This window comes from Ranitomeya variabilis, chromosome 3 (genome assembly GCF_051348905.1).
Source record: "Ranitomeya variabilis isolate aRanVar5 chromosome 3, aRanVar5.hap1, whole genome shotgun sequence".
Lineage (NCBI taxonomy): Eukaryota > Metazoa > Chordata > Amphibia > Anura > Dendrobatidae > Ranitomeya > Ranitomeya variabilis.
The window spans coordinates 764,904,137-764,917,193 of NC_135234.1; the positions used below are offsets into that span (position 1 = coordinate 764,904,137).

Consider the following 13,057-nt stretch of genomic DNA (forward strand, 5'->3'; position numbering starts at 1 on the left):
ACAGAGAGCTCCCCCTAGTGGTGGCTGCAGACTGGATCTTATCATGTATCTCTATATACAGGGAGCTCCCCCTAGTGGTGACTGCAGACAGGATCTTATCATGTATCTCTGTATACAGGGAGCTCCCCCTAGTGGTGGCAGCAGACAGGATATTATCATGTATCTCTGTATACAGGGAGCTCCCCCTAGTGGTGGCAGCAGACAGGATATTATCATGTATCTCTGTATACAGGGAGCTCCCCTAGTGGTGGCTGCAGATAGGATCTTATCATGTATCTCTGTATACAGGGAGATCCCCCTAGTGGTGGCTGCAGACAGGATCTTATCATGTATCTCTGTATACAGAGAGCTCCCCCTAGTGGTGGCTGCAGACTGGATCTTATCATGTATCTCTATATACAGGGAGCTCCCCCTAGTGGTGACTGCAGACAGGATCTTATCATGTATCTCTGTATACAGGGAGCTCCCCTAGTGGTGGCTGCAGACAGGATCTTATCATGTATCTCTGTATACAGAGAGCTCCCCCTAGTGGTGGCTGCAGACAGAATCTTATCATGTATCTCTGTATACAGGGAGCTCCCCCTAGTGGTGACTGCAGACAGGATCTTATCATGTATCTCTGTATACAGGGAGCTCCCCCTAGTGGTGACTGCAGACAGGATCTTATCATGTATCTCTATATACAGGGAGCTCCCCTAGTGGTGGCTGCAGACAGGATCTTATCATGTATCTCTGTATACAGGGAGCTCCCCCTAGTGGTGGCTGCAGACAGGATCTTATCATGTATCTCTGTATACAGGGAGCTCACCCTAGTGGTGACTGCAGACAGGATCTTATCATGTATCTCTGTATACAGGGAGCTCCCCCTAGTGGTGGCTGCAGACAGTATGTTATCATGTATCTCTGTATACAGGGAGCTCCCCCTAGTGGTGGCTGCAGACAGGATCTTATCATGTATCTCTGTATACAGGGAGCTCCCCCTAGTGGTGGCTGCAGACAGGATCTTATCATGTAACTCTGTATACAGGGAGCTCCCCTAGTGGTGGCTGCAGACTGGATCTTATCATGTATCTCTGTATACAGAGAGCTCCCCCTAGTGGTGGCTGCAGACTGGATCTTATCATGTATCTTTATATACAGGGAGCTCCCCCTAGTGGTGACTGCAGACAGGATCTTATCATGTATCTCTGTATACAGGGAGCTCCCCCTAGTGGTGACTGCAGACAGGATCTTATCATGAATCTCTGTATACAGGGAGCTCCCCTAGTGGTGGCTGCAGACAGGATCTTATCATGTACCTCTGTATACAGGGAGCTCCCCCTAGTGGTAGCTGCAGACAGGATCTTATCATGTATCTCTGTATACAGGGAGCTCCCCCTAGTGGTGGCTGCAGACAGGATCTTATCATGTTTCTCTGTATACAGGGAGCTCCCCCTAGTGGTGACTGCAGACATAATCTTATCATGTATCTCTGTATATAGGGAGCTCCCCCTAGTGGTGGCTGCAGACAGGATCTTATCCTGTATCTCTGTATACAGGGAGCTCCCCCTAGTGGTTACTGCAGACAGGATCTTATCATGTATCTCTTTATACAAGGATCTCCCCCTAGTGGTGACTGCAGACAGGATCTTATCCTGTATCTCTGTATACAGGGAGCTCCCCCTAGTGGTTACTGCAGACAGGATCTTATCATGTATCTCTGTATACAGGGAGCTCCCCCTAGTGGTGACTGCAGACAGGATCTTATCATGTATCTGTGTATACAGGGAGCTCCCCCTAGTGGTGGCTGCAGACAGGATCTTATCATGTATCTCTGTATACAGGGAGCTCCCCCTAGTGGTGGCTGCAGACAGGATCTTATCATGTATCTCTGTATGCAGCAAGCTCCCTCTAGTGGTGGCTGCAGACAATCTAATTCTTTCTAGTGGTATTGCAGGTAGAATTATATAAAGATTTATATATTATGTACTTAGCTCGTACCGTACAGTTAGTGCCTGGTGCTTAGCGCCGAACACAGACTTTCCTCAGAAGTCCATTGCAATATTTGGAGTTCAGACAGAGTAAAAAGAGAGATGAGAGACATAGATGGGAAAGAGAGAAATTTTCTAGCTCAAATGTCCAGGTCCCCAATGTTTTCAAGGGGGTTCAGGTTCTGGGTATGATTCACGTACCTGAACCGAACTTTGGAATAAAGCTCATCCCTACTCTTTGGGAAATGGGTCTCATCCTCTGTTTTGCTTTGTATACCTTTGGGGTTTAGTACTCCGTGGTTAGTTTGCATGGACTGGTCTGTAGTAAAATTAGGAATGAGGAAATGTGTAGGTTTTCTTGTCTCCGGGACATTTGCGGATCCGTCGTGGCCCTGAGCGGACACGTCTCAGCAGTGGAGCTGCATACAGTCCACTCCTACATGTGTTGGGTTCAGCTATTGACAGCTTCTGTGTAAGAACGGGGAGGGGGAAGCAAACTGCAGTCCAGGGACTTGTAGACTGGGAGGCTGCAGACCTTCATTGTCCTGGGTCCTGAGAAGTCAGAGAAGCCCCTAAAGGAGGAATAATAAGGGGCACAGTCTGCAGGAGGGCTGGGATCGCTCATCAGCATATATATAGGGATCTGATTACATGTAATGACCTTGTCAGTCCAGAGCAGTGGAGATCTCCAGGACTTGGCTGTGCTGCATCTGTCAGGATAATCCAGGACCCCCGGCTCTCAGGTAAATGGGGGGCTGCTCTGTCCTTACTGTGCACTTACTATACTCATGGGGCATAACACTTCATTATGTGACTGATTAGATAATTCATCAGATTTGCATCTATGCTATATAATAGAATCAGAATTAAAAGGGGGAGGGGGTCTGCATCACACTGAAGGTTGGAAATGTGACCGCTTTAAATCACACATTTTACTGACATCCATCCCGAAAACTGATACTGTACTTGCCACATTTGAGGGTTTGTTACAATTGTAACCAGTCCAGTTAGGACGCATGTTATCTGCACTGATACATTATAACAAAGTATCCGAACTAGGGGGTAAATTTGTGATAGTAATGTGTTTTGTCCAGCAAAAAAAAAGATTGCAACTGTGTCTTTCACCTGTATAAATCCATGTATTTCTCACCCATGGAATGAATTTTTTTAGGCATAGACATTTCTGCAACACATTTTGTGCATCTGAACAGACACTGACAAAAACTCCGCTATAAAGATACATGAGGTCTGGAGTCTGGACATGTGTCAATCAGAGATCTGCGCATTTCACGGTTAAAAAGATAAATGTCAGAAAAAGGGAAAGTTCCTGTTTATATCCAGATTGATTGATTACTATGACAGATGATTGTTACATTTGCATCCCTTCCAGTCAATATTTATAACATAAATAATAAACTGATACATTGTAACAAACAATCCGCACAGGCTGGAGATTTCTGGGCTGCTGATGTAAGAGCACAGAGAATTGTCTACAGCGGATACAATGTCTCTTTGCCCATGTAGAGTTGTATTACAGAGTCAGAAAGTTGGAGATTTATTTATTTTATCTTGATTCATCTTTATTCACCCAATTCAAGCATTTTAATGGGGGATTGTTATTTAATGGAATTTGTCATCATAAAATTACCTGCTGTGATAATCAGCTTTAACATATTTTTAAAAAGCAGCAATGTTTCTTTTTCCATATCACAATCGGTATTAAAAAATAAGAAATCTTTCAGTTCTCGCATCCGTCATCGAAGCTTTTTACACTCCCCTGTCTTAGGAAATATAAATGTAAATTCACAACAACAAACAGACTCCGACCCTTTGTTTTGTACCGCATCTAATCAGCATATGCAAAGCCCCTTGCAAAGGGAGGGGGAGGAGGTGAGCTGTGACATCACCACCTATTGTGAATGGTGGATCTTGTGTTATCTACTGTATATATATATATATATATATATATATATATGTCATCAGTCATTGTACAGGAGGAGGAGGTGAGCTGTGACATCACCTATTGTGAATGGTGGATCCGGTGTTATCTACTGTATATAGAGGGGTTATCAGTCATTGTACAGGAGGAGGAGGTGAGCTGTGATATCACCTATTGTGAATGGTGGATCCTGTGTTATCTACTGTATATAGAGGTGTTATCAGTCATTGTACAGGAGGAGGAGAGCTGTGACATCACCTATTGTGAATGGTGGATCCTGTGTTATCTACTGTATATAGAGGGGTTATCAGTCATTGTACAGGAGGAGGAGGTGAGCTGTGATATCACCTATTGTGAATGGTGGATCCTGTGTTATCTACTGTATATAGATGTGTTATCAGTCATTGTACAGGAGGAGGAGGTGAGCTGTGACATCACCTATTGTGAATGGTGGATCCTGTGTCATCTACTGTATATAGAGGTGTTATCAGTCATTGTACAGGAGGAGGAGGTGAGCTGTGACATCACCTATTGTGAATGGTGGATCCTGTGTTATCTACTGTATATAGAGGTGTTATCAGTCATTGTACAGGAGGAGGAGGGGAGCTGTGACATCACCTATTGTGACGGTGGATCCTGTGTTATCTACCGTATATAGAGGTGTTATCAGTCATTGTACAGGAGGAGGAGGTGAGCTGTGACATCACCTATTGTGAATGGTGAATCCTGTGTTATCTACTGTATAAAGAGGTGTTATCAGTCATTGTACAGGAGGAGGAGGTGAGCTGTGACATCACCTATTGTGAATGGTGGATCCTGTGATGTCTACTATATATAGAGGTGTTATCAGTCATTGTAGAGGAGGAGGAGGTGAGCTGTGACCTCATCTATTGTGAATGGTGGATCCTGTGTTATCTACTGTATATAGAGGGGTTATCAGTCATTGTACAGGAGGAGGAGGTGAGCTGTGACATCACCTATTGTGAATGGTGGATCCTGTGTTATCTACTGTATATAGAGGTGTTATCAGTCATTGTACAGGAGGAGGAGGGGAGCTGTGACATCACCTATTGTGACGGTGGATCCTGTGTTATCTACCGTATATAGAGGTGTTATCAGTCATTGTACAGGAGGAGGAGGTGAGCTGTGACATCACCTATTGTGAATGGTGAATCCTGTGTTATCTACTGTATAAAGAGGTGTTATCAGTCATTGTACAGGAGGAGGAGGTGAGCTGTGACATCACCTATTGTGAATGGTGGATCCTGTGTTATCTACTGTATATAGAGGTGTTATCAGTCATTGTACAGGAGGAGGAGGAGGGGAGCTGTGATATCACCTATTGTGAATGGTGTATCCTGTTAAATGCTGTATATAGAGGTGTTATCAGTCATTGTACAGGAGGAGGAGGTGAGCTGTGACATCACCTATTGTGAATGGTGGATCCTGTGTTATCTACTGTATATAGAGATGTTATCAGTCATTGTACAGGAGGAGGAGGTGAGCTGTGACATCACCTATTGTGAATGGTGGCTCCTGTGTAATCTGCTGTATATAGAGGTGTTATCAGTCATTGTACAGGAGGAGGAGGAGGTGAGCTGTGACATCACCTATTGTGAATGGTGGCTCCTGTGTAATCTGCTGTATATAGAGGTGTTATCAGTCATTGTACAGGAGGAGGAGGAGGTGAGCTGTGACATCACCTATTGTAAATGGTGGATCCTGTGATGTCTACTGTATGCAGAGGAGTAGTAGTAACCCTGCCTCTGCTGATAGGGAAACTGCTGAAAAGGCTTACTAAAAGAACAAGATGTGTGAGACTAAAAATCCACTGTGGCCGATGTGAAGATTGCAAGATTACAAATTTTTTGTTTAAAAAAAAAATACATTTAAAATACAAAAACTTGATTTAAAGAAGAAACTATTTTTGCAATTAAACATTTCCTTCAAGCATTATACCGACTAATTTAGATACAGCAAGTGCCTATATACAGTATATATACAGTGGGCGATTACCTTTATTTATGGACATATATGACAATTTCTTGTGTGGATTCTGTTCGATGAGTTGTTAAAATTCCTCCCCTCCTCAGTGCTTCACTCACTCAAGGCTCAAACTTTTGCAACTCATCTTATGCAAAAAAAATATATAATATGTGTATACAGCTCCTATGCAAACTTGTGTCACCATGGTAACAGACTACAAACATTCCCCGTGCAGTCAGGTCCTGCAGGATTACTTTACTCGTCCCAATCTGCCTCAATAGGAGAAGTGAGTGAAGTGACATGTGGCTGCAGGATCTGACAACACAGGGATTGTTTGCAGTCTCTAACTATGGAGGCACAAAGGTCCGCTGCATAGGAGCTGTGTACACAAAACGAGAAATGATTTTTCATCAGGACTATTTGCACAGTAGCTTCATTATGGTGATGGAGTCTCTCTTGTACCTCGCGTACATGGAGAATGGGTTGTGGGGGGGAGGGGAGATGCACTTGTTCCATAGGGTCACCTTTCGTTTAAACCTCAAACTCTAGGACGGATTTTTATTGGGCATTTATATTATACGTTGAAATATTTTATTTCCATGTTGATATATTTCCCATTAAAAAAGCAGTTAAAAAAATCCCTTTATTATTCAAAATTTTGCAAAAAAAAATGCTGCAAATCTGCATCCAGTAACTTGTCACACACTGTCAGCCACAAGCAAAAAAAGCGAAATTACATAAACAATCACAAGGAAACTCGCACTTGTGGTTTTCTTTCTGATACGATAGCAGGAAAAAGGCAAAATAAACACAGCAAAGACACAACAGACAAAAAAACAAAACAGTGAGCCAAAATCAGAGAGAGAAAACCAGAACGAAAAAATGTATCAAAAATGTCACGAACGATCTACTGTACTGCGACTTTAAATATCAATATTTACCTAACAGCATAAATGGTACCCAGGATGGTACAGCGAAGGGTTAATGTTTCTACAGGTTCAATCTATCTGCAATGAGAAGTATAATAATAAACACATTATAAATAGCAAAACCTGCACTAGTGAGTGTCAGCAACAGCTTGTACGACTCTGGTACATGAGGTCATATCCCCATCTCCTCACATAACCGGAAGATCAGCCCCGTCCAAATCCAGGAGAAGAAACGGGGTCAGCGGCACTAACCCTGACCCCGAAATATGTGTATATGAGAATGTACCTGTATAGTGTCAATAGGGGGCAGTATTATAGTAGTTATATTCTTGTACATAGGAGCAGTATTATAGTAGTTATATTCTTGTACATAGGAGCAGTATTATAGTAGTTATATTCTTGTACATAGGAGCAGTATTATAGTAGTTATATTCTTGTACATAGGAGCAGTATTATAGTAGTTATATTCTTGTACATAGGAGCAGTATTATAGTAGTTATATTCTTGTGTATAGGGGCAGTATTATAGTAGTTATATTCTTGTACATAGGAGCAGTATTATAGTAGTTATATTCTTGTACATGGGAGCAGTATTATAGTAGTTATATTCTTGTACATAGGAGCAGTATTATAGTAGTTATATTCTTGTACATAGGGGCAGTATTATAGTAGTTATATTCTTGTGTATAGGGGCAGTATTATAGTAGTTATATTCTTGTACATAGGAGCAGTATAATAGTAGTTATATTCTTGTACATAGGAGGCAGTATTATAGTAGTTATATTCTTGTACATAGGGGGCAGTATTATAGTAGTTATATTCTTGTACATAGGGGGCAGTATTATAGTAGTTATATTCTTGTACATAGGGGCAGTATTATAGTAGTTATATTCTTGTACATAGGAGCAGTATTATAGTAGTTATATTCTTGTACATAGGGGCAGTATTATAGTAGTTATATTCTTGTACATAGGGGCAGTATTATAGTAGTTATATTCTTGTACATAGGAGCAGTATTATAGTAGTTATATTCTTGTACATAGGAGCAGTATTATAGTAGTTATATTCTTGTACATAGGAGCAGTATTATAGTAGTTATATTCTTGTACATAGGAGCAGTATTATAGTAGTTATATTCTTGTACATAGGAGCAGTATTATAGTAGTTATATTCTTGTGTATAGGGGCAGTATTATAGTAGTTATATTCTTGTACATAGGAGCAGTATTATAGTAGTTATATTCTTGTACATGGGAGCAGTATTATAGTAGTTATATTCTTGTACATAGGAGCAGTATTATAGTAGTTATATTCTTGTACATAGGGGCAGTATTATAGTAGTTATATTCTTGTGTATAGGGGCAGTATTATAGTAGTTATATTCTTGTACATAGGAGCAGTATAATAGTAGTTATATTCTTGTACATAGGAGGCAGTATTATAGTAGTTATATTCTTGTACATAGGGGGCAGTATTATAGTAGTTATATTCTTGTACATAGGGGGCAGTATTATAGTAGTTATATTCTTGTACATAGGGGCAGTATTATAGTAGTTATATTCTTGTACATAGGAGCAGTATTATAGTAGTTATATTCTTGTACATAGGGGCAGTATTATAGTAGTTATATTCTTGTACATAGGAGCAGTATTATAGTAGTTATATTCTTGTACATAGGAGCAGTATTATAGTAGTTATATTCTTGTACATAGGAGCAGTATTATAGTAGTTATATTCTTGTACATAGGAGCAGTATTATAGTAGTTATATTCTTGTACATAGGAGCAGTATTATAGTAGTTATATTCTTGTACATAGGAGCAGTATTATAGTAGTTATATTCTTGTGTATAGGGGCAGTATTATAGTAGTTATATTCTTGTACATAGGAGCAGTATTATAGTAGTTATATTCTTGTACATGGGAGCAGTATTATAGTAGTTATATTCTTGTACATAGGAGCAGTATTATAGTAGTTATATTCTTGTACATAGGGGCAGTATTATAGTAGTTATATTCTTGTGTATAGGGGCAGTATTATAGTAGTTATATTCTTGTACATAGGAGCAGTATAATAGTAGTTATATTCTTGTACATAGGAGGCAGTATTATAGTAGTTATATTCTTGTACATAGGGGGCAGTATTATAGTAGTTATATTCTTGTACATAGGGGGCAGTATTATAGTAGTTATATTCTTGTACATAGGGGCAGTATTATAGTAGTTATATTCTTGTACATAGGAGCAGTATTATAGTAGTTATATTCTTGTACATAGGGGCAGTATTATAGTAGTTATATTCTTGTACATAGGGAGCAGTAATATAGTAGTTACATTCTTGTATATAGGAGCAGTATTATAGTAGTTATATAATTGTACATAGGAGCAGTATTATAGTAGTTATATTCTTCTATATAGAAGCAGTATTATAGTAGTTATATTCTTGTACATAGGGGCAGTATTATAGTACTTATATTCTTGTACATAGGGGCAGTATTATAGTAGTTATATTCTTGTACATAGGAGCAGTATTATAGTAGTTATATTCTTGTACATAGGGGCAGTATTATAGTACTTATATTCTTGTACATAGGGGCAGTATTATAGTAGTAATATTCTTGTACATAGGAGCAGTATTATAGTAGTTATATTCTTGTACATAGGAGCAGTATTATAGTAGTTATATTCTTGTACATAGGAGCAGTATTATAGTAGTTATATTCTTGTACATAGAAGCAGTATTATAGTAGTTATATTCTTGTACATAGGAGCAGTATTATAGTAGTTATATTCTTGTACATAGGAGCAGTATTATAGTAGTTATATTCCTGTACATAGAAGCAGTATTATAGTAGTTATATTCTTGTACATAGGAGCAGTATTATAGTAGTTATATTCTTGTACATAGGAGCAGTATTATAGTAGTTATATTCTTGTACATAGGGGCAGTATTATAGTAGTTATATTCTTGTACATAGGGGCAGTATTATAGTAGTTATATTCTTGTACATAGGGGCAGTATTATAGTAGTTATATTCTTGTACATAGGGGCAGTATTATAGTAGTTATATTCTTGTACATAGGAGCAGTATTATAGTAGTTATATTCTTGTACATAGGAGCAGTATTATAGTAGTTATATTCTTGAACATAGGAGCAGTATAATAGTAGTTATATTCTTGCATATAGGAGCAGTATTATAGCAGTTATATTCTTGTACATAGGAGCAGTATTATAGTAGTTATATTCTTGTACATAGGGGCATAATTATAGTAGTTATATTCCTGTACATAGGAGCAGTATTATAGGAGTTATATTCTTGTATATAGGGGCAGTATTATAGTAGTTATATTCTTGTACATAGGAGCAGTATTATAGTAGTTATATTCCTGTACATAGGAGCAGTATTATAGTAGTTATATTACTGTACATAGGAGGCAGTATTATAGTAGTTATATTCTTGTACATAGGGGCAGTATTATAGTAGTTATATTCTTGTACATAGAGGCAGTATTATAGTAGTTATATTCTTGTACATAGGAGCAGTATTATAGTAGTTATATTCTTGTACATAGGAGCAGTATTATAGTGGTTATATTCTTGTACATAGGGGCATAATTATAGTAGTTATATTCCTGTACATAGGAGCAGTATTATAGGAGTTATATTCTTGTATATAGGGGCAGTATTATAGTAGTTATATTCTTGTACATAGAGGCAGTATTATAGTAGTTATATTCTTGTACATAGGGGCAGTATTATAGTAGTTATATTCTTGTACATAGGAGCAGTATTATAGTAGTTATATTCTTGTACATAGGGGCAGTATTATAGTAGTTATATTCTTGTACATAGGAGCAGTATTATAGTAGTTATATTCCTGTACATAGGAGCAGTATTATAGTAGTTATATTACTGTACATAGGAGGCAGTATTATAGTAGTTATATTCTTGTACATAGGGGCAGTATTATAGTAGTTATATTCTTGTACATAGAGGCAGTATTATAGTAGTTATATTCTTGTACATAGGAGCAGTATTATAGTAGTTATATTCTTGTACATAGGAGCAGTATTATAGTAGTTATATTCTTGTACATAGGAGCAGTATTATAGTGGTTATATTCTTGTACATAGGGGCATAATTATAGTAGTTATATTCCTGTACATAGGAGCAGTATTATAGGAGTTATATTCTTGTATATAGGGGCAGTATTATAGTAGTTATATTCTTGTACATAGAAGCAGTATTATAGTAGTTATATTCTTGTACATAGGAGCAGTATTATAGTAGTTATATTCTTGTACATAGGAGCAGTATTATAGTAGTTATATTCCTGTACATAGAAGCAGTATTATAGTAGTTATATTCTTGTACATAGGAGCAGTATTATAGTAGTTATATTCTTGTACATAGGAGCAGTATTACAGTAGTTATATTCTTGTACATAGGAGCAGTATAATAGTAGTTATATTCTTGTACATAGGAGCAGTATTATAGTAGTTACATTCTTGTACATAGGAGCAGTATTATAGTAGTTATATTCTTGTACATAGGGGCAGTATTATAGTAGTTATATTCTTGTACATAGGGGCAGTATTATAGTAGTTATATTCTTGTACATAGGAGCAGTATTATAGTAGTTATATTCTTGTACATAGGAGCAGTATTATAGTAGTTATATTCTTGTATATAGGGGGCAGTATTATAGTAGTTATATTCTTGTATATAGGGGGCAGTATTATAGTAGTTATATTCTTGTACATAGGAGCAGTATTATAGTAGTTATATTCTTGTACATAGGGGCAGTATTATAGTAGTTATATTCTTGTACATAGGAGCAGTATTATATTAGTTATATTCTTGTACATAGGTGCAGTATTATAGTAGTTATATTCTTGTACATAGGGGCAGTATTATAGCAGTTATATTCTTGTACATAGTAGCAGTATTATAGTAGTTATATTCTTGTACATAGGGGCAGTATTATAGTAGTTATATTCTTGTACATAGGGGTAGTATTATAGTAGTTATATTCTTGTACATAGGAGCAGTATTATAGTAGTTATATTCTTGTACATAGGGGCAGTATTATAGTAGTTATATCCTTGTACATAGGGGCAGTATTATAGTAGTTATATTCTTGTACATAGAGAGCAGTATTATAGTAGATATATTCTTGTACATAGGGCCAGTATTATAGTAGTTATATTCTTGTACATAGGGGCAGTATTATAGTAGTTATATTCTTGTACATAGGGGCAGTATTATATTAGTTATATTCTGGTACATAGGGGCAGTATTATAGCAGTTATATTCTTGTACATAGGAGCAGTATTATAGTAGTTATATTCTTGTACATAGGAGCAGTATTATAGTAGTTATATTCTTGCACACGGGGCAGTATTATAGTAGTTATATTCTTGTACATAGGAGCAGTATTATAGTAGTTATATTCTTGTACATAGGGGCAGTATTATAGTAGTTATATTCCTGTACATAGAGGGCAGTATTATATTAGTTATATTCTGGTACATAGGGGCAGTATTATAGCAGTTATATTCTTGTACATAGGGGCAGTGTTATAGTAGTTATATTTTTGTACATAGGAGCAGTATTATAGTAGTTATATTCTTGTACATAGGGGCAGTATTATAGTAGTTATATTCCTGTACATAGAGGGCAGTATTATAGTAGTTATATTCTTGTACATAGGCGCAGTATTATAGTAGTTATATTCTTGTACATAGGGGCAGTGTTATAGTAGTTATATTCTTGTACATAGGAGCAGTATTATAGTAGTTATATTCTTGTACATAGGAGCAGTATTATAGTAGTTATATTCTTGCACACGGGGCAGTATTATAGTAGTTATATTCTTGTACATAGGAGCAGTATTATAGTAGTTATATTCTTGTACATAGGGGCAGTATTATAGTAGTTATATTCTTGTACATAGGGGGCAGTATTATAGCAGTTATATTATTGTACATTGGGGCAGTATTATAGTAGATATACTCTTGTACATGGGGGCAGTATTATAGTAGTTATATTCTTGTACATAGGGAGCAGTATTATAGTAGTTATATTCTTGTACATAGAGGACAGTATTATAGTAGTTATATTCCTGTACATAGAGGGCAGTATTATAGTAGTTATATTCTTGTACATAGGAGCAGTATTATAGTAGTTATATTCTTGTACATAGGGGCACTATTATAACATTGACATCACATGT

The 13,057-nt window shown here is 37.3% G+C and overlaps 1 protein-coding gene across 1 annotated transcript in view; it reads left to right on the forward strand.

Moving 5' to 3' along the window:
• Window positions 1-2,469: 2,469 nt before the first annotated feature.
• The window catches only part of P2RY6 (pyrimidinergic receptor P2Y6), an 82,609-nt gene continuing 72,021 nt past the window's right edge, over window positions 2,470-13,057 (forward strand). The window contains exon 1 of the mRNA XM_077298776.1: window positions 2,470-2,713. The gene's annotated coding sequence lies outside the window, so the exon portion shown is untranslated. The remainder of the gene's footprint in view (window positions 2,714-13,057) is intronic.